The following is a 20,968-nucleotide window of genomic DNA, read 5'->3' on the forward strand; positions in this document are numbered from 1 at the left end:
TTTCCTATCTATATGTTTCTTTTTTTTTTTTGATAGTGCCCGCAGCACACAATTTTCCCAGTAATCACAAGCATGCAAAATATAATTTCCTTGCCAGTTCATGTTCCAAACACTCTAATTGTGAAAACCACTGTATTTAGTGACAACTTTAATCTTCAGTAGTTGGAAGAAGGCAACATGGGTTAAGATTACGAAAGAGGACATAATTACTGAGTTCTAGGTATCTTCATGTTTTTAAAACAAAGGTTCTGGAACTGATGTTCATGAAACAGGTCAGCCCCTCACTGAACCAGTTCTGTTGTGTTGATACATTTCTTGTTAGAAGTATGGCAGGAAGCAAAGCAAAATGCTTATAGAAAAACATGTGCTTTAGCAGCAAGATGGTTATTTGAGCATATAGTTTTCCTCTTGGGTGTCCTTGAATAGGCCTATGTTGAGTTGAAGGGAGCCAAGATCATAAACCAGACATAAAGAGCTCTAAGCACAGGTCTAAAAAACGGAAGCTTCTTGGAACCATGTTCTATTTGGCAGAAACAAACCCTGACTCAGCCTTTCATTTTTGCACGTTAAGTACACTGAATTCTCTGCCTCATCCAAGGTGTGGATCTTTCTTGAAAAACCTCTGGTTGAAGTCTTTTTCTTTATGTCTGCAAGAATTAAAGGTCACAGGCTCTTGTTTCTAGACAAGGACAGTTCACTTTCTGGGTGTTAATGAAAATCCTTCTCTCTTGAATACTTCCTGAGAATACCTAGAGTATTATAACAGTCATGAAAAGAAATGATGAAAATACAATCACATGTTATGGGTGGCGGGCAGCAGGATGTGGTGTGTAACTTCTCCGTCTAGATGACCCTTCAAAGTCCCTTCTTTCTTTCTGTAACTGTCCTGGGCTTCAGACTGCTGACTGTCCTTTCCTGTTCTGAGCTGCTACAGTCAATCCTGATATGGTTTGGATGTTTGTCCCCTCCAAATCTCATGTAGAAATGTGATCACAGTGTGAGAAGTGGGGCCCAGTGGGAGGTATTTGGGACACTGGGACAGATCCCTCTAGATGGCTTGGTACCCTCCCCACAGTAATGAGTGAGTTCTTGCTCTATTCCTTCACACAAGAGTTGGTTGTTTAAAAGAGCCTGGCACTTACCGCCCCTCGCTCTCTTGCTTCCTCTCTTGTCATGTGTATTAGTTTGTTTTCATGCTGCTGATAAAGACATACCCAAAACTGGAAACAAAGAAATGTTTAATTGGACTTACAGTTCCACATGGCTGGGGAGGCCTCAGAATCATGTTGGGAGGCAAAAGGCACTTCTTACATGGTGGTGGCAAGGGAAAACGAGGAAGAAGCAAAAGCAGAAACCCCTCATAAACCTATCAGATCTTGTGAGACTTATTCACTATCACAAGAATAGCATGGGAAAGACCAGCCCCCATGATTCAATTATCTCCTCCTGGGTCCCTCCCACAACACGTGGGAATTTTGGGAGATCAATTCAAGTTGAGATTCTGGTGGGGTCACAGCCAAACCATATCATGTTGCCCCTGGCCCCTCCAAATCTCATGTCCTCACATTTCAAAACCAATCATGCCTTCCTAGCAGTCCTCCAAAGTCTTAGCTCATTTCAGCAGTAACCCAAAAGTCCACAGTCCAAATTCTCATCTGAGACAAGGTAAGTCCTTTCTGCCTATGGGCCTGTAAAATCAGAAGCAATGTAGTTACTTCTTAGATTCAGTGGGGGTACAGGTATTGGATAAATACAGTCATTCCAAATGGAAGAAATCGGCCAAAACAAAGGGGTTAAAGGGCCCCAGGCAAGTCTGAAATCCAGCGGGGCTGTCAAATCTTAAAACTCCAAAATGATCTCCTTTGACTCCATATCTCACATCCAGGTAATGCTGATGCAAGAGGTGGATTCCCAAAGCCTCGGGCAGCTCCGCCCCTGTGGCTTTGCAGGGTACAGCCTTCTTCGTGGCTGCTTTCACGGGCTGGCATTGAGTGTCTGTGGCTTTTCCAGGCACACAGTGCAAGCTGTCAGTGGATCTGCCATTCTGGAGTCTGGAGGATGGTGGCCCTCTTCCCACAGCTCCACTAGGTGGTACTTCAGTAGAGACTCTGTGTGGGGGCTCCAACCCCATATTTCCCTTCTGCACTGCCATAGCAGAGATTCTCCATGAGGGCACCACACCTGCAGCAAACTTATTCCTGGGCATCCAGGCATTTCCGTACATCTTCTGAAATCTAGGAGGAGGTGTCCCAAACCTCAATTCTTGACTTCTGTGCACCTGCAGGCTCAACACCATGTGGAAGCTGCCAAAGCTTGGGGCTTACACCCTCTGAAGCCACAGCCCAAGCTTTATGTTGGCCTCTTTCAGCCATGGCTGGAGCAGCTGGGACACAGGGCACCAAGTCCCTAAGTTGCACACAGCATGGGGACCGTGGACCCAGTGCATGAAACCACTTTTTCCTCCTGAACCTCTGGGCCTGTGATGGGAGGGGCTGCTGGGAAGTTCTCTGACATGGCCTGGAGACATTTTCCTAGTGGTTCTGAGAAATAATATTAGGCTTCTTACTACGTATGCATATATCCACAACCGCCTTGAATTTCTCCCCAGAAAATGGCTTTTCCTTTTCTATCACATAGTCAGGCTGCAACTTTTCCCAAACTTTTGTGCTCTGCTTCCCTTATAAAACTGAATGCCTTTTATAGCACTCAAGTTACCTTTTGAATGCTTTGCTGCTTAGAAATTTCTCCTGCCAGATACCCTAAATTATCTCTCAGAGTTCCACAAATCTTTAGGGTAGGGGCAAAATGCCACCAGACTCTTTGCTAAAACATAACAAGAGTCACCTTTGCTCTAGGTCCCAATAAGTTCCTCATCTCCATCTGAGATTACCTCAGCCTGAATTTTATTATCCATATTGCTCTCAGCATTTTGGGCAAAGTCATTCAATGAGTCTCTAGGAAGTTCCAAACTTTCCCATATTTTCCTGTCTTCTTCTGAGCCCTCCAAACTGTTCCAACCTCTGCCTGCTATCCAGTTCCAAACTTGCTTCCACATCTTTGAGTATCTTTTCAACTCCACTGTACTGGTACCAATTTACTAGATTAGTCAGGGTTCTCTTAGAGGGACAGAATTAATAGGATATATATCATATATATGTGTGTATATATGATATATAGGGATATATCATATATATATATAGAGAGAGAGCTCTAAGCACAGGTTTAGAATATATATATTCTATTCTTGTGATAGTTTGCTAAGAATGATGGTTTCCAGCTGCATCCATGTCCCTACAAAGGACACAAACTCATCCTTTTTTATGGCTGCATAGTATTCCATGGTGTATATGTGCCGCATTTTCTTAATCCAGTCTGTCACTGATGGACATTTGGGTTGATTCCAAGTCTTTGCTATTGTGAATAGTGCCGCAATAAACAAACGTGTGCATGTGTCTTTATAGCAGCATGATTTATAATCCTTTGGGTATATATCCAGTAATGGGATGGCTGGGTCATATGGTACATCTAGTTCTAGATCCTTGAGGAATCACCATACTGTTTTCCGCATGTTCTCACTCATAGGTGGGAACTGAACAATGAGATCACTTGGACTCGGGAAGGGGAACATCACACACCGGGGCCTATCATGGGGAGGGGGGAGGGGGGAGGGATTGCATTGGGAGTTACACCTGATGTAAATGACGAGTTGATGGGTGCTGACAAGTTGATGGGTGCAGCACAGCAACATGGCACAAGTATACATATGTAACAAACCTGCACGTTATGCACATGTACCCTAGAACTTAAAGTATAATAGTAATAAAAAAAAAAGAAAAAAGAATATATATATTCTAAAGGGCTAGACCCATCTCTCCTTTTCACGTTTTTCTGCCTGCTTTATATTCGCTGGAAGCTGATTAGATGGTGCCCACCAGATTAAGGGTGGATCTGCCTTCCCCAGCCCACTGACTCAAATGTTCATCTCTTTTGGCAACACCCACACAGACACACCCAGGATTAATACTTTGTATTCCTCAATTCAATCAAGTTGACGCTCAGTAGTAACCGTCATACCATGTGACATGCCTGTTCCTCCTTTGCTTTCTACCATGAGTAAAAGCTTCCCAAGGCCTCCCTTGAAGCTGAGCAGATGCTGGTGTCATGCTTGTACAGCCTGAAGAATTATTGCCTAAATTTACCTGTTTTCTTTATAAATTACCCAGTCTCAAGTATTCTTTATAGTAACACAGAACAGTCGAATATAACACAGAAACAACCTTGCTGGGTTTGCTCTCCTTTAAGCTAGGAGGTGTAATGGGACTATTATTCTAGTTTTCCCTTCTGCCTTTGAACAGACACACACACACACACACACACACACACACACACACACACCACACAGAGTTTTCTTGGAAATAAGAAAGGAAGAAAATATTTAATTCTCATTAGGACCTAAAACTTTACAACTACACAAAGTTATGAGCTTCTATTGTGTAAGAACGTTGTATCATTCAGTCATTGAAATAACCCCTTTTATAAGTCAAAAACAAGCCAAAACAAAATTTAAAACCCCAAAATGCAAAGAGGATGAGCAGTTGTTTGTAGTCCAGAAGCTGGTGGGTGGCAGGTTTGTCTAACTGCAAAGCTTTTTTCCACTACACCCCTGCTGGCCCATATGAGAAGCGGAGAGATTATGACAAACAACAATAAATAGAGATGTCTATATTTACCAAAGTCTGGAAAAGCTGGTACCACTTATGGCCTCCTTTTCTAGACTCTTGACTTAACAGACAGCTTTCCTTCTTTAATGCCCAAGGGTGGAGTTCTTTAAACCTTTTCATTACTTCATAGTCCAGATCATACTAACTGTGCCTTCTAGAACATAATGATACAGTTAGATGAGGGCATATTACGAATAAAAGAAAAAATGAAGGGGAGAAGAAGAAAAACAAAGTTAGAGACCATTTGACTATTCTTGAATAGGATTGACAAACACTTTCTGTAAAGGGCCAAGAATAAGTATTTTAGTTTTTGTTCACCAAGAGGTAAAATTGAGGATATTGTGTAGGTACTGATTAGCAAGAGAGAAAACAAATTTTTACAAACATTTTATTGATGAAATTAAACATAATAATTGAATATAATACTTAAAATATTAACTAGTAAATAAGAAAGAAAATTTATTCTAGTAACGAAAAGGATGAAATCATTTTTGGGTGGGTAACATTTTGCTTAATTGTTGTTCAAAATTAGTTTTCCTGTCATCAAACTGATCATAAGTGCGTATTTATAAAAAGCATTCTTAGCATCTGGGTTATACTGAAAGAGATGGGAGGCTAGATTTGACCTGCAGGCTATAGTTTGCCTACTTCTGCTGCAAAATCTCATGTGGATATTTGCATCTCATGGAATCTAGGAGAAGCCACTACTGTGTTCTCTTGATTTCCCAAGTCCTCACCTGAAAGGTCATCTTAAGGAAGGACTTATCAACATTTTTTCCTGGGATACTTCTATCTATACTTTAAGGATTATGGATAAATGGCTTGAGACACTAGGAGAGAGGAGTTAGAAGCTGTCTCAGTGAAATTTCCATAAGATCTATCTGAAAAAAATTACGTGAGTTTTGAAAATTACTCTATATTGTGATCATATTTGTTTCCTGAAGCCTCTGTCTCAAATAAAACCAAAGTCAAAAGAAGATTCACCATATTGCCAAGTAAAGGAAGCTAATTTGAAAAAGCTACGTATTGTCTGCTATCAACTGCAGTCATGATCCACTTAATAATAGAGAGAGGTCCTGAGAAATGCGTTGTTAGGCAATTTTATCATCATGTGAGCATCGCAGAGTGATTTCTGCAAACCTAGATGGTATAGCCTACTACACACCTAGGCTATATTGGTATAGGCTATTGCTCCTAGGTGACAAACTTGTACATGTTACTGTACTTAGTAGTATATGCAAATACAACACAATGCTAAGGATTTATGTATCTAAACATGTGTAAACTTAGAAAATATCCAGTAAAAATACAGTATTATAATCTTATAAGACCACCATTGTCATATATGTAGTCTGATGTTGACGGAAGTGGTGTAATATGGCGCATGACTCTATATGACACTCTGGAAAAGGAAAAACTATAGGAGACTGTCTATATACACATATATATGTATACACATATAGTCTTCTATATATACACATATGTATATATGTATTTACATATACATAGGAGACTATATACATATATGTATGTGTGTGTGTGTATGTATATATATATGTACTTTTTTCATGGAATGCTTCACAAGTTTCCATGTCATCCCTATGCAGGGGCCATGCTAATATTCTCTGTATCATTCCAATTTTAGTATATGTGTTGCCAAAGCAAGCACTACAGACAATAAAAATATCAGAAGTTGCCAGGCATTGGGCAGGGAAAGAGATGGCTGGGTGGAACACATGGCATTTTTAGGGTGGTGAAATATTATGTATGATACTGTAATGGTGAATACATGTCATTATGCTTTTGGCAAAACTCATAGAGCTATGTAACATGAAGAGTGAACCCTAATGTAAACTATTGACTTTAGTTAATAATAGTGTATCAATACTGGTTCAGTAACAAATGTACCACACCAGTACAAGATGTTAATAATAGAGGAAAGTGAGAAAGAGGGGAGAGGAGTGTATGGGAACTCTCTGTACTTTCTGCTCAATTTTTCTGTAAGCCAAAAATCACTCAAAAAACTCTATCCATTAAGAAAATAAATACATATATTTATGTGCCCATACATCTGCTACTGTGCATGCAAACAAGCAAAGTTAGCAGGAATAACTGTTGCATTATGTGATCCTTTCCAATATTTTTTGTGTCTATTTTATTTATTAGTAAAGAATTACCTCAAATATGGTGAGTGTTTGCAATTATGAGGCTATTATTATTTGTTGCTGTATACAACATTGGTTGTATCCCTATGTTACACAAACATGACAGACATTTTAGCTAATTAACCTATAATTGCAGGTTCCTACCAATGTAGGCAACTGCACATTAAATACCAATTCACAGTCTGAAGTATTGAGGATCTAATGTCAGAGAAGCTCCACTTCCTGGCTTTCTTTTCATTGTTCCTAGTAATATTTTTTGATGTTTTTATTGGTGGTAGACTTTGATTTTGTATCATTAAAGTTGGATAGAACATATTTTATGGAATTTTACTTGAAAGAGACTATTTGAAGCAGAATAGTCTATACAATTTATGAACATGACTTAGAAATCTCATATTCATGTGACAGTCTCATTCACATTTAATCTTTAAATCAGACATTCACGACAGAATTTTAGAGCATTCTTGCACACACTGGTGATATATTCTAAAGAAGACAAGATGACCTGGTTCTCCACAATGACAAGTAAGCAGCAATTAACTCTTCTCATTACATAGCTTTATGAGTTTTGCCAAATGCATAATGACATGTATCTACCATTACAGTATCATACAGAATAGTCCACTACTACAAAAATGCCATGTGCTGCAGTTAGCCATCTCTTCCTCTGCCCAACACCTGGCAACTTCTGATATTTACATGGTCTCTAGTGCTTTCTTTGGCAACACATATACTAAAATTGGAATGATGCAGAGAATATTAGCATGGCCCCTGTGCAGGAATGACACAGAAATTTGCGAAGCATTCCATAAAAAAAAATATATATATATATATATATATATATATATATATATAATATATATATATTCTCTATAATTTTTTCTTTTGCAGTGTGTCATATAGAGTCATGTGCCATAATTTCTATACCTGTGATGCAGTTACTTTTACAAGACCTTGGAGGATGTGTACTGGCCACATGCCCAGGTCAGGCTTAAGTTCCCTCAGGTACACTCTAGTGTCATGATGCCATCGTTTGCTAAAAAGTGGCACAGAGTATTAAGAAGGCAGCTCTAGAAGTAAAAGCCTTGGGCTAAAGTCCCAAGAGACACTTAGAACCTCTATAACTGGAAATATAAGCTCATTCAAATATTTTTGAGTTTTAAATGGGCATTTATGTCTTCAGAAAACTCTGAGAGGATTACTTGGGCCACCATTCATAGATGTCCCCTATGGAGAAAGGTTAGGAGCTACATATATTCCAGACCTCACTCCTGGCTCTTAGATATGTCTTCCCAGAGAGGGTATGCTTTCTTAATCACGTAGAAGCATCACAGGGTAGGCTAGCATCACCCCGTTGATGATCCATTGTATTAGTCTGTTCTCACACTGCTAATAAAGACATACTCAAGACTGGGCAATTTATAATGGACTCACAGTTCCACATCACTGAGGAGGCCTCACAATCATGGCAGAAGGCAAAGGAGAAGCAAAGGCATGTCTTACATGGCGGCAGGCAAGAGGGCGTGTGCAGGAGAACTCTCCTTTAGAAAACCATCAGATCTCATGAAACTTACTCACTATCATGAAAACAGCATGGGAAAGACCTGTCCCCATAATTCAGTTACTTCCCATGGGTTCCCTCCTATGACATGTGGGAATTATGGGCACTACAATTCAAGATGAGATTTGGGTGTGAATACAGCCAAACCATATCACCCAAGGAACACATCAAAGATCACTTCTCACACATTTTCACTGGAGCACACAGGCTGAACTCCATGAACTGTGGTGTCTTCATTGGTCAAATGGGGATAAATGTACTACCACCTTGGAAGCCTCCTGTGAGGATTAACTGATTTAACGTGTGAGTGTTCAATAAGTGTAAGCAGGTCCTATCCTACTCATAGCCTAGAATTTTCACAATGATTAAAGAAGCATGTAAACTGGACCTCATAGGTCCTCAATAGTGGATACCTTTATTACTGATAAAATTTAATTAGATTTATTTCTCCTACCCTACATCATTCTGGTCCAAAGAGCAGTAACTCTGTAGAACTAAGTTTAGTATCAAAAGAGATTTATTGAAAGTATGCCATATTCTAGGCATTAAAAAATACTACTATTCACTACTTAATCCTTAAAGTTTCTCCTTGAGGTTACTATTTTATAGTCTCCATCCAGATGAGAGAATTAAGCAGCTTTAAAATCATGAGTTTTAATAGGAAGGACAAGAAGGAAGAAGAAGAGGAGGAGAAGAAGAAAAAAAGAGGAGGAAGAAGAGGAAGGAGAAGAGGAAGGAAATTAATATGTATTCTTAGAATAACCTGTTAATCTAAATTAGTTTGGTTTATTTGAGTATATACCTAATTTTTGAGTGATTTGTAGGGTTTCAAATGGTGTCAGCAAGTTATTAGATGTTTAATATAAACATCATAATCAAAAACATTTGTTAAAACATATGGGAATTTTTAAGTGATACTCTATATTGCATTTTATATTCATATTATATTTTTAAAATAAATTTTTAATATTCAAAAACATATTTTTCTCTAAACAAATGAATAATACAAAGTTAACTTCTTTATAATTCTATACCTATCCTGTGGTTACTATAGATTACCACTGACATAAAAATTTTTTTCCATACTACTATTTAATACAAGAATTGGAACAGACTATTGAACTAGTTTTAACAGGTTTAGTGTTGTAGATATTTTGCTGAAAAATGATTTCCATCGATCAAGAGATTGCTTTTCCCTCAAGGGAAATGAGCCTCTGTCTAAGGTACCAACCTCCTCATAAATAGAATTTGTAGGGAGTTCTTATTTCCCCCCACAAGGATGGCATGCAGGTTTAAATTATGATTCTTTAACAAAAGAAGATTTCTCATCATTAGCTAAACACAAAACACGCAGAACATGATATTCTGAGTTTTCAAGTGTGGTGACTTTCCCATGTTGGTTTTGTTTGTTTGTTTGTTTACAAACTTGGGAATTTTAAGAAAAATATAACTACATGAAGAGTATTTTTTCACAGTGGGGGTATTATTTTCACAATAAAAAATCCATATTATTCCATCTTAGAAAATTTGAGAATTATATTTTATAATGTTTATTGTATATCAGTTTAAAAATTCTCATTAATGGGAGAGAGAGATTGGATTGTGTTTGTGTGTTCAATGAATCAGTACAAAGTTCCTATATTATCAGCCTAAGTCTTGGGTGGTGTCCACCTCCTTGCTTCAGAAGAGGCAGTTCTGATGGTCTCCTCGAGTTCCTTGACCAGACCTGGAAGCCTGGGCAGTGTCACTTTCCTAAATAGGTCTATTCTCAGGAATTAATTTGCTGCTTAGTGTTACAAATAGGAAAAGGAAAAAAAAAAAAAAAAAAGGGAGTAGGGGAGGGCACAGATGAAAATTCTCTACTTCTCTACCTACTCCTTTCCCAGTCCTCAGAGGCTCCTGATAACACCAGCCAATAGATCTACACTATCATTTCTGATAGTTTTAACAACCCAAATGGGCTGAATTATCTATTCCAAAGATCTGTACAGCAGGGTTTCTCAGTTTCTGCACTATGGACACTTTGGGCTGAATAATTCTTTGGTATGGAGTAGGGAGAGGCTGGGGTGCTGTCCTGTGCATTGTGGGATGTTTAGCGGCATCCCTGGCCTCTACCCACCAGATGCCATTGGCACCTCCCAACCAAAACTGTACGCAGATCTTGCCAAATGTCCTCCTGGGGTAGGGGGAAAAATTCATCCCCCTCAACCCATTGAGAGCCACTCCTTATTTGGTAATGCATTGGTGAGAGGCAGAAAAAGGGAAAGCCTGGATCATGAAGATAAGTTCTGTGTTGCAACTGTCTGGTGGGATACGTTTGCATGCTCTGTTTGTATGTTCCTCTGTTATAAGGAATTAGGCCTCACAAGAAGAGTGTGCAACTAAAATATTATTACCTAGCTGACAAAGAATTCATAACTGAAGTTACACTGTGGTAGACTAGTATTTCCCGGACAGTCCTCCAAGGGGGAACATTAATTAGTTCTCTGAAAACAAAAGCTTCCCTGGTCTCTTTCCTCTGAATGTACATGAACATATTAAAACTCCTTGAGTATTCAGTGGTAAATAAAAGGCATTTACCATGGTTTAAGATTAAACAAAGTTCTTTAAGGAAATAAGATGCTTTTCTAATACCCATTCAAACGCTTTTGTTTACAACAATTTGGAAAGTTGATGAATACCATATAAACCATTCCCTCAAAATATAAGGATTTCTAGCTATTCTCTTATCATAGATTTCCACACTAATTTCAAATATTTACACTAGCATCTTGTTACTAGAGCCAGATTTAATTGGGACTCAGAATTTTACTTGAGAATAATGTTCTGTGTTTGTAAATGATATAATAATATATTTATTTTTTATTTTTACTGTCTGTTCCTATTCAATAGCTATGAGTAGACTTATGGGCTTAGTTAACTCATGTGACTCTTAATCAATGGATCATTTGCCTGCATCCAAATGTGCTTCTGAGTATTTACTTATTTATGTATTTATTTTATTATTATTATTGTTTCTAAATATACCCAGGGAACTCTGCCAATTGCTGAAGGAGCTTTGGAGATATCAATAAAAGAAAATGACCTAGCACAATTGCATGGGCCTGACCAGTAAGAACATGCCAGTACACATTCAGAGCCAAGCTCATCAGCTTGCTAGGGCACTCAGTCTGGGCACTCAGTGTGGGCACTCAGTGTGGCCTACCCAGACACTGATGTCTTAGTGGAAATCAGGCTCAGAGTCAAGTGCAGCCCAAAGAGCCAGGGAGAATGTTCTCCTGCAAGTTCATCTTTACATGATAATAACAAGACTTAATTAAAAATCACTGGTATTTTCTCTATTTGTTTCCTAGGCAGAAAGCTCAAATACCAGACTGTCTGGTTCAAAATTGAACACCTGGCAACCCTAATGATTTGGTTTACACAGTGATTTATATTGTGCAGCAGATTCAGAAATGTGGCATCAGTGGGGGTAGGAGTGGGGGAACGCAGAAAGATTCAGGAGAAAAAGACCTTTTCTTTCATCTTTACGTGTTTAATTGGGTTAAAAATGTTTCTCAGGAAGAGGAAATGTTTTCACCTATTATTCCATTTTATTATAGGCCTGTCCATCTCTTTGTCTTATTATGTTTCTGCTTTTGGCCTTCAGTGCTAATTTCCATAGCTTTAACAGACTCTGATGTCTACCAGATTTGATTTTGGTGTTCCTGACATAGGGCTCTGTCCTAAGTCTGTGAAACAGCTATCATGTTTCAATCACTGTGGCGATATGAGTGTGTGGTCTGGAGCCAAATGGCTGTTTGAATGACAGCTCTTCTATTTCTCAGCTGTGTAGATGAGACACTTAATCTATATTTGCCTTAATTTACTCAGTCATAAAATGTGGTGGTGGTGGTTGGGAAATAATACCTATTTTTGAAAAAAGTTTAAGCCGGGCACAATGGCTTATGCCTGTAATCCCAGCACGTTTGGAGGCCAAGCTGGGAGGATTACTGGAGCCCAGTAGTTCAATACCAGCCTGGGCAACAGTGAGACTCTGTCTCTAATTAAAAAAAAAAAAAAAAGAAGAAAAAAATTTGTTGTGAGAGTGAATGGGCTCACCCCTAATATATGTGGGTTTCAGGATGAGTATAAATGGAGCCTGAATACTCTATCTAAATATTTTAAAATTATGAATTACCACAACAAGTTGCTGAATAAACTATGTGTTGTCTGCCTGCCTTGACAAACACACCTTCAACGTTTAAGGGTCTGGGTTTAAATGTAGAATTCTGAGCTCCTCAGAGTCCCATGTTGGAATGTGGTGGCCTGGGGAAGATGGAACTTAGCTCTAGGCCTGGCCCTCCTCTCTTCCCAAGCTCTTCTTCACACTGCAAGGGCCTCCCAGATTGTGCATGAAGATCCTGGCCCATATATTCAGCTACATCCACATCCCTAGCAAAAGGGAGACTGAGGCCATTCCTCAGACCTAGGGGACTGTCCCTGGAGGCAAGAGCAGTGGACGATGCCTTGAAAGGCCCTGGAAGTAGCTTCAAGGCCATTTTGATAGAGAATTCTGGGGGCCCGAAAACCTAGAGCCAAGGAGTGGACCTGGGCTCTGGATAGGCAAGTCCCCTTGATCCAAAGTATCACTGTAGGAGGAAGGGCAGTCAGAGGAGGGCCAGAGCTGAGTCTTCTAATGCACAAGACCCAGAGTGGAGTGAGGAGGAATGCTGGGATTAGATACCCAAATCTACTGAATTAGCAAAGTCCAAGCAAAGTACCACAAGCAAGGTCTGGCATATTATAAGCAATTGATAAGTGTTACTTTTATTATTAAGCACTTACTGGATGTCAGCATTTAGCACTGAGGGTGTAACAATGAATAGAAAGTGATCACTGCTTTGGGATCTGTCTCTCTAATGATAGCCATCTGTACCAACAGTTTGGGCTACCTGCTGTGACAGGGATATGGAAGTTTGTTAAGTGGAGAATAAATGAAAACCCCTACCTCCCTGGAAGGTAAAGGGAAGGTCTTATGGAGGAAGCCATGGCTGAGCTGTGATGTGAAGGGTGAATATGAGTTTAGCCATCAGATGACTGGTAAAGGTGGACAGTCCCGTCAAAGACAACAACTTACAGGATACATGGAGGTCAGAAAGAGCATGGCATTTGGAATAACTAGAAAAAAAAATGTTTGTTTTGTGCAGAGGCAGGGTGCTTAGGAGGATGACAAGTTATGAGAATGGAGAAATGGGCAAGGAAGAACTCATGAATGGTGAGTCATTTCCTTAGGGAGCTTCAGATGTCACAGTGACCTTCCACATAATTCAGCATATCTGCTACAGAGGAAGCCGAGAAACCAAGATTAGGACTTCAGCCGGACAATGCTAGCCTGCTGGCTCACAGGGCATGGGGAGCAAGTTCACATAAGGCAGTAGGGAAGAGGAGGAAAATTGCACTCATCCAGGAGGATGTGAGTGCCAGAATTCCGGAAGGCTTTCTTCCAGAAGGCCCTCAACCTAACTGCCACGTCTCCTCTCCCACTTTTTTATTTAGCTACCTCTTATAGACTCTTCCTTCAGAACTTAGATGAAGCATTACCCATCCTCCAGGAATCCCTTCCTAAATTCTCATTCTAATTCAGAAGACATTCTTTTGTATTTCTGCAGTGTCTCAAGAAGTAGATTGCACGAGACTTATTAATTCATTGGTCAGTTTTCCTAGAAGAGTGGTTTTTTAAACTTTATCATGAATTCTCCAGTGATTTGGAGGACTTGTTGAAATATAGATTTCTGAGGCCCATCCACAGACTTTCTGACTCAGAAGGACTTAGAATTTTGATATCTAACAAGTTCCCAGATGAGGCTGATACTGCTAGTTTAGGGACCACACTTTGAGAACCACTGACGAAAGAAGTTTCACAAGTCAGAGTTTTACAGTGGAGGTACTAAGCTTTTCTCAAGTTAGTTTATCAGAAGCACAAACCATCACCCTCCACCAATCGTTATAATGAAGACCACTTCATTTCAGTTTATGTACAAAAGCTTATCTCCACGGTTATGCCAAGTGTATGAAGACAAAGAAACAATATCAGGAAAAGAGGTTTATTTGGTTTTGAATCCTCAGCCCCTTACACAGTGCCTGATACATATAGGAGGCAGTAAATAAATGCTCATTGAGTGATTACATCAAGAGGTAAATGGGAGGTTGAGGCAGGTGGATTATGAGGTCAGGAGATCGAGACCATCCTGGCCAACTGGCCAACATGGTGAAATCCCATCTCTACTAAAAATACAAAAATTAGCTGGATGTGGTGGCACCTGCCTGTAATCCCAGCCACTCAGGAGGCTGAGGCACAAGAGTTGCTTGAAACCAGGAGGCGGAGGTTGCAGTGAGCCGAGATTGCGCCATTGCACTCCAGCCTGGCGACAGAGAAGACTCTGTCTCAACAACAACAACAACAAAAAATATCCTGGTCGTGTATCTTGGACATTTCAGTGTACTCCAGCAGACTTCTGACTGACCACATCTGCATCTCCATGACTGACGGTTTTCTAGAACTGTGGAAGGGCCCTTTGCACAAGGCAGGCTGAATGTGCTGGGGAATTAATGTTCTCTAAAGCAGTCCTCAGCCTGGGCAATAAGGTTAGACTCTGTCTCTACAAAAAAAAAAAATTAAAAATTAGCTGGGCATAGTGGTGTACGCCTGTAGTCCCAGGTATTCGGAATATCACTTGAGCTCAGGAGTTTGAGTTTGAGGCTTTGGTGAGCTACTTTTGGGAGCTGGAGAATAACTACTCCTGCTTAATTGCCCTTTGGTAAAATTTTGAGGCATGTTCTACACAATGTCCCAGAAATGCGCAGCAGCATTGAGCTCTAGTTGCCCCAGCAGTCACCTGCCCACCTGCATACTATTTTATTGGCATCTTTCTCTCACTACTTGTGCTCAACTCCTTGCTCAGGGCCTGTTTCTAAAGGCATCCAAACTAAAAAGGAAGACAAGGAGCTAAGGATAAAATATAGATAGATAGATAGATAGATAGATAGATAGATAGATAGATAGATAGATAGATAGATAGTCTAGGGAGTATGGTAGAGATTCTAGATAATGCAAATTCAGATGCCCCTGTCAAAGTGACAAAAAGTAGATTACGGGCAAAAGTAGCGGCAGCAAAACTGGATCGGGCTGTCCTCCATCCTGAGTCCTGCAGTTCATGATCTTCATCCCAGATCCCAATGTCACAGGATCTCTAGGGTGTTGCTTTTCCAGCCAGAAACCTCTGAGGCTGGTAGTGCCTTTGCCCGAATTTTGCTTGGGCCTGCTGGGGCTTGTTCTGCCCACTCGGCCCATCAGGCTGCACTTCGCTCGCGCTACCAGCCCAGATCCCACACCTGCCAAGGGTGAGCCAGGCACGGAGCAGTGAAGGGTATGTGAGGGAGCTCAGGGTCTGGCCACTGTGCACAGCCAGGCGGTGGTGGGGCGGGCAGCTCCAGGTGCCGGCACAGGCGCCAGCTCTATGCGAGGCTCTAGCTGGACCAGGCACACTGCAAATGGCTTCCGCTGTGGGCGCTGGGGAACGTGGTGGCACCCAGAAGCTTGGAGACGTCAGGAACCTCAGAGACCCAAAGAGGGTGTCACAGCCCTAGCTCAAGGAGGCCCTAGGTCTGAGCTCCCCAAAGGGCTGCAGCTCTTCTCTCCTTCTCGTCGCTGGCAATGTGGCAAGCGGGGGTGGGGGGGGCGTGTTTCAGCCCTGTTTATGTTACAGTTCTTTCAGTCCTACCATCGGGTGGGTCTGGGTTCTTGTCTGGCATCCAGGTAGAATGAGGTTGTGGACAACTGGAAGGTGAGCAAAATGGAGAGGCGCTTCCCCTGAGTGACAGAACAGCTCTCAGGAAACCCATAGTGTATAGCTTCTTTCTGCAGGCAGGTCGTCCTGATAAGTGGCCAGCTTTCAGCAGAGAGGAGACCCATATTGGTTAGCTCCTTTCAACAGGCAGGTCATCCCGACTAGTGGAGGAGACCTGAAATGGGTAGCTCATTCCCACAGCTGTTAGTACCATCGTTGTTAGTCTGGCTGAGTTCGGGGTGTTTCTTATGGGCTCAGAAGGGAGGAAGTGCATGCTGATTGGCCCATGGGTAGCCATAGGCGAGCCTGGAGGGAGCACCATAAATTCTCTCTGGGTCACGGACTCCACCCAGAACTGGCAGCCTGGCTCCCAGGCTTCAGGCTGCCCCTGACTTGAAGGTGGGGTTTCACCAGGGACCCACCACTTTCTCCCCGGGAACTATCATCTGCCTCCCGCCATCAACATGCCATCCACGGCTCCCAGGCCGTTCGTGCCCAAGCCCACACCAAGCTGCCCCCCCCACTGGCCTCCCTCCCACGCTCGTTGGTACCCAACATCCAGAGGGGCTGAGGCGGCAGGGGGCTGGCATGTCAGTGCTGCCTCAAGTGTGCACACACGCAGCCAGGTGGCAGCAGTGCCTGGGCTTAGCTACAACTTTGCTCTGAAATCAGAGTGGGCACTGGGAGTCAGGAGAGGCCGGGGGCGGGAGTAGGCACCAAACCTGCAGCGGCAGGTGGGCTTCCCAGGCCCCCAAGAGTGCAGGGATTCCTGGGTCCTGAGCTGTGGCTGGGCGGCTGCAGCTGCACCCGGGAACTCAGGGCTCCCGTCCCGCCAACTTGGTAGGGAGTGGGCCTCTGGCCTGTCCCTGGCCCCCGTCGGCTCCACACGCAGCCCTGACGCGCCTACCCCTCTGCAGCCGGCGTCGTCTTTGCAGCGGCCGCTCCAGATGGACCACCCTGCCATCACCAGGAGGCTGCAGCTGGAGGTAATTCTGCAGGCAAATTGCCCAACACAGTAGGATTGGGGGATTCAAGGAGCTGAGAGCGAAGAGATCACTTTGAGACTCAAATCCACACTTCACCCTGAACTATCACTCAGAGCTGCCCATATTTACTCAGTAATTGGTCAATTTTTGACCTTCACTGTAACCTGAAATGCACATGTAAAAACTACCTTCAGCAGCTGCTGTGGAAAGCAGTTTCACAGATCCTCAAAAAGTTAAACAAAGAATTGCTACATGACCTACCGATTTCACTTTTTGGCACATACCTAAAAGAATTTAAAACAAGAACCCAAATAGATACTTGTACACCAATGTTCATAGCAGCATTATTCACAATAGCCAAAAGGTGGAAGCACCCCAAATGTCCATCAACAGATGAATGGATAAGCGAAATGTAGTATATCCATAAGACAGAACATCATTCAGTCTTTAAAGGGAATGAAATTCTGTTATATACAATGCACGGATGAACCTTGAAAACGTTATGCTAAGTGTAATAACCCAGACACAAAAGGACAAATGTTGTATGATTCCACTTATACAAGGTAACAAGAACAGGCAAATTCATAGAGACAAAAAGTAGATTACAGGTTTCTAGGACCTGGGAAAGGGGAGGATGGGGCGTTATTGTTTAATAGGTACAGAGTTTCAGTATGGGGAATGAAAAAGTTCCTGGAAATGGATAGTGATGATGGTTGCACAAAACCATGGATGTAATCAACACAACTGAATGCTTAAAAATGGCTACGGTGATAAATTACATTATGTATATTTTACCACAATTAAAAATGCATGTCTTCATACTAAAGCAGGTATCTTAAAATGTTTACCTCTGCTGCCAAAGATGGGGAATGAAAAATCAGTCTGTTACTATCCTTTCCCTTGGTGAGCTTTCAGCTGCCACACTTTCTCATTCTCTTCCCTCAAGCTGGGCCAGATCACATGGGCAGGTAGAGGAAGGAAGACTTAATAAAAGGTGTAATTTTGTCCTGCTGCTTCCTGTCCCAGTATATGCTTTGTCCATTTTATCTGCTTATGACCCAGTTATTTACTTTTTCTCTTTATACACTTGAGGTAACCTTGGAAATGGGCTCTAAAATCTGAACTGAAATGAAATGGTCTTCATGTACCCCCAATGGTGTGGTGGTTTGTGCTTCTAATAAAATGATATAGGCTAAACTAAGCACGCATCCACTATAACTCTCTAAGTTGTGAAATCTGTAGCTTCAGAATCATCATTCATCATTTTTGTCTTCCAAGACACTAATGGAAATTAAAATAAACAAACCTGTCCATGTTAGAAAGAGAAAAGATCCTCTACAGTGACAAGTTTCACACAAATTGCAATATGCATAAAATATCCCCCAGGTTTTAAAACAGGTCATCCATTAAGGGTTCAACAGACACAAGGGAGTATTGCAGTTAAAAGGTGGGTAGGGTGTTGTTTAACCAACGTTTTATTAATGACTGAGAGTTCAGACGGCAAATGATAGTCTAACAATATCAGTGTATATTTGTGAAGATTAAATAAGACTCATGTTTCCCCCGTTTGGAGATTTGCAAACGAAATCTGGCACGAAATATACAGGAAGATAAACTGGAGAGGAACGTAGCCTGTCACAGTGATTGATGGGGCTGCTTTGCACCCAACAGTGTTTGAAAATGTAGATATCCTTAAATAAATGACGCCGAGTGAGCCATGCCAGCCTAGGGAATTAAGAAGACATTATTGCATTTTGCAGAAACAACATAAAGCACTGCTACCAAATTTGATGGTTGGAATTCTATATACTCTCCATGACACCTCACGATGTATGTGCTCTATAAGAGTATATGGTATCATTTTTAGTAATGAGGTTTCCAAGGTGTTCCAAGGTGAGGCAAATAACTTTCTCTGCTGTGTTCCTGGAGGTGAATTTTAAGACTGCAAAATCAGCAGTATCATTTTCTGGAACACTTTAGGAGTCCACCTCCACAACTTTCCTTTCCCCCTAGCCCCCTCAGTTTGTAGAGTACTTTGAAGAGGGACTCAGCATATAGTTGACAAAATTGGGGGTGAGGGGATTTAAAATCTAAAGTACAAAGTTTGGAAGTGATTTATTAGCAAGACAAAAGTATTTAGATTTACAGCCTAATGCTTACTCAGCCATTTTACCTCCCCCACCCCGCCCCACCTATACTCGTCAACCGTTGGTTATTCTCAACAAACCATAAAGATACTGTAACTCTTTACCTGCTGTTCGGCACATGAGCTGGAATCATAGGCACAGCCCTAAGCCTTCTTATTCGAGCTGAATTAGGTCAACCAGGCAACCTACTAGGCAACGACCATATTTACAATGTTATTGTTACAGCCCATGCATTCGTTATAATTTTCTTCATAGTCATACCCATCATAATTGGAGGCTTCGGAAATTGATTAGTACCTCTAATAATTGGTGCTCCTGACATAGCATTTCCCCGCCTAAATAACATAAGCTTCTGACTTCTCCCTCCTTCCTTTCTACTATTACTAGCATCTGCCATAGTAGAAGCCGGTGCTGGAACAGGCTGAAAAATTTATCCCCCCTTAGCGGGAAATTTCTCCCACCCAGGAGCCTCTGTAGATCTAACTATTCTCAAATGGATGTAAATTGTGAAGCGTTTTTTTTTGTTGTTGTTGTTAAAATCAGCAAATTATAGCATTCAATTTGTTTGTCCATGATATATTTTGAGTTAAAAAATAAATACACATATTTATAGGCACATAATTAATGAAAAGAGCATAGTATTCTGCATGGTATTTTATCACCTGTTTCTTTCATTTAACAGGAATTAGTAATATACTTTGATGCTAACAAAATATTTTTATAATATAGTTAGTAGTTGAAAATAATGCTCTGCTGTCAATCTACTTTAATTCATTGTTGGACATTTAACCTGGCCCTCCCATTTATACAAATGGCACTACTGAGACCATCATTAGAGTCAGATCTTGTTGTATATCTTTAATTGTTTAATTAGAGCAAATGTCTAGAAGTAGAATTGCTGGATTAATGTGTCAGTACAATTGTAGGTCTTTCGATATGCATTCATGCTCATATCAGCAGGATTCAAGAAGCCCATTTGCTCACTCTTTTGCCACCACTGAATATTATTTAAAAAGTGGTACCAAGGCAGGGTGCATTGGCTCAAACTTGTAATCCAGGCACGTTGGGAGGCTGAGGCTGGAGGATCGCTTAAGCCCAGGAGTTCCAGACCAGCTTGGGCAACACAAAAAGTAAAAAAAGTAAAAATAAAATATATATATATAAATAAATAAATAAATAAATAAATAAATAGAAACAGATGTGGTGGCATGCACCTGTAGTCCCAGCTCCTCAGGAGGTTGAGGTGGGAAGATCACTTTTGCCTGGGAGATCAAGGTTGCAGTGAGCCTTGATCACAACACTGCACTCCAGCCTGGGCAACAGAGTGAGACCCTGTCTCTAAAAAATAAGTAAAATAAAATAAAATAATAAAATAAAATGTAGGTACAAAATTGTAGTCAAATTTGGGTGTGCAAGAAATATTTTTACTTGTTTATTTTCTTTAAGTGAAATTTGATCTTATCTCAGGCCAGCAACCCACCCTTTCCCCACCCATCTGCACTGACAGGAAAAGCCATCAGTGACAGTCTTTATGGAACCTCCTGTCCCTTGCTCTGGTC

The 20,968-nt window shown here is 41.1% G+C and overlaps 1 protein-coding gene and 2 non-coding genes across 27 annotated transcripts in view; 2 read left to right on the forward strand and 1 right to left on the reverse strand.

Annotated features, from left to right (window-relative positions):
• The window catches only part of LOC105481485 (mono-ADP ribosylhydrolase 2), a 2,105,812-nt gene that overhangs the window by 1,068,813 nt on the left and 1,016,031 nt on the right, over positions 1 to 20,968 (forward strand). The gene's annotated exons all lie outside the window — the stretch shown is intronic.
• On the reverse strand, positions 6,284 to 6,390 carry LOC112426628 (U6 spliceosomal RNA). The gene has a single exon (XR_003018002.1). It is a non-coding gene; the product is annotated as a U6 spliceosomal RNA (small nuclear RNA).
• LOC112426630 (U6 spliceosomal RNA) lies at positions 7,596 to 7,702 on the forward strand. Its single transcript, XR_003018004.2, has one exon. It is a non-coding gene; the product is annotated as a U6 spliceosomal RNA (small nuclear RNA).

The sequence above is a fragment of the Macaca nemestrina genome, chromosome 15 (genome assembly GCF_043159975.1).
Source record: "Macaca nemestrina isolate mMacNem1 chromosome 15, mMacNem.hap1, whole genome shotgun sequence".
In the NCBI taxonomy this organism is placed as follows: domain Eukaryota; kingdom Metazoa; phylum Chordata; class Mammalia; order Primates; family Cercopithecidae; genus Macaca; species Macaca nemestrina.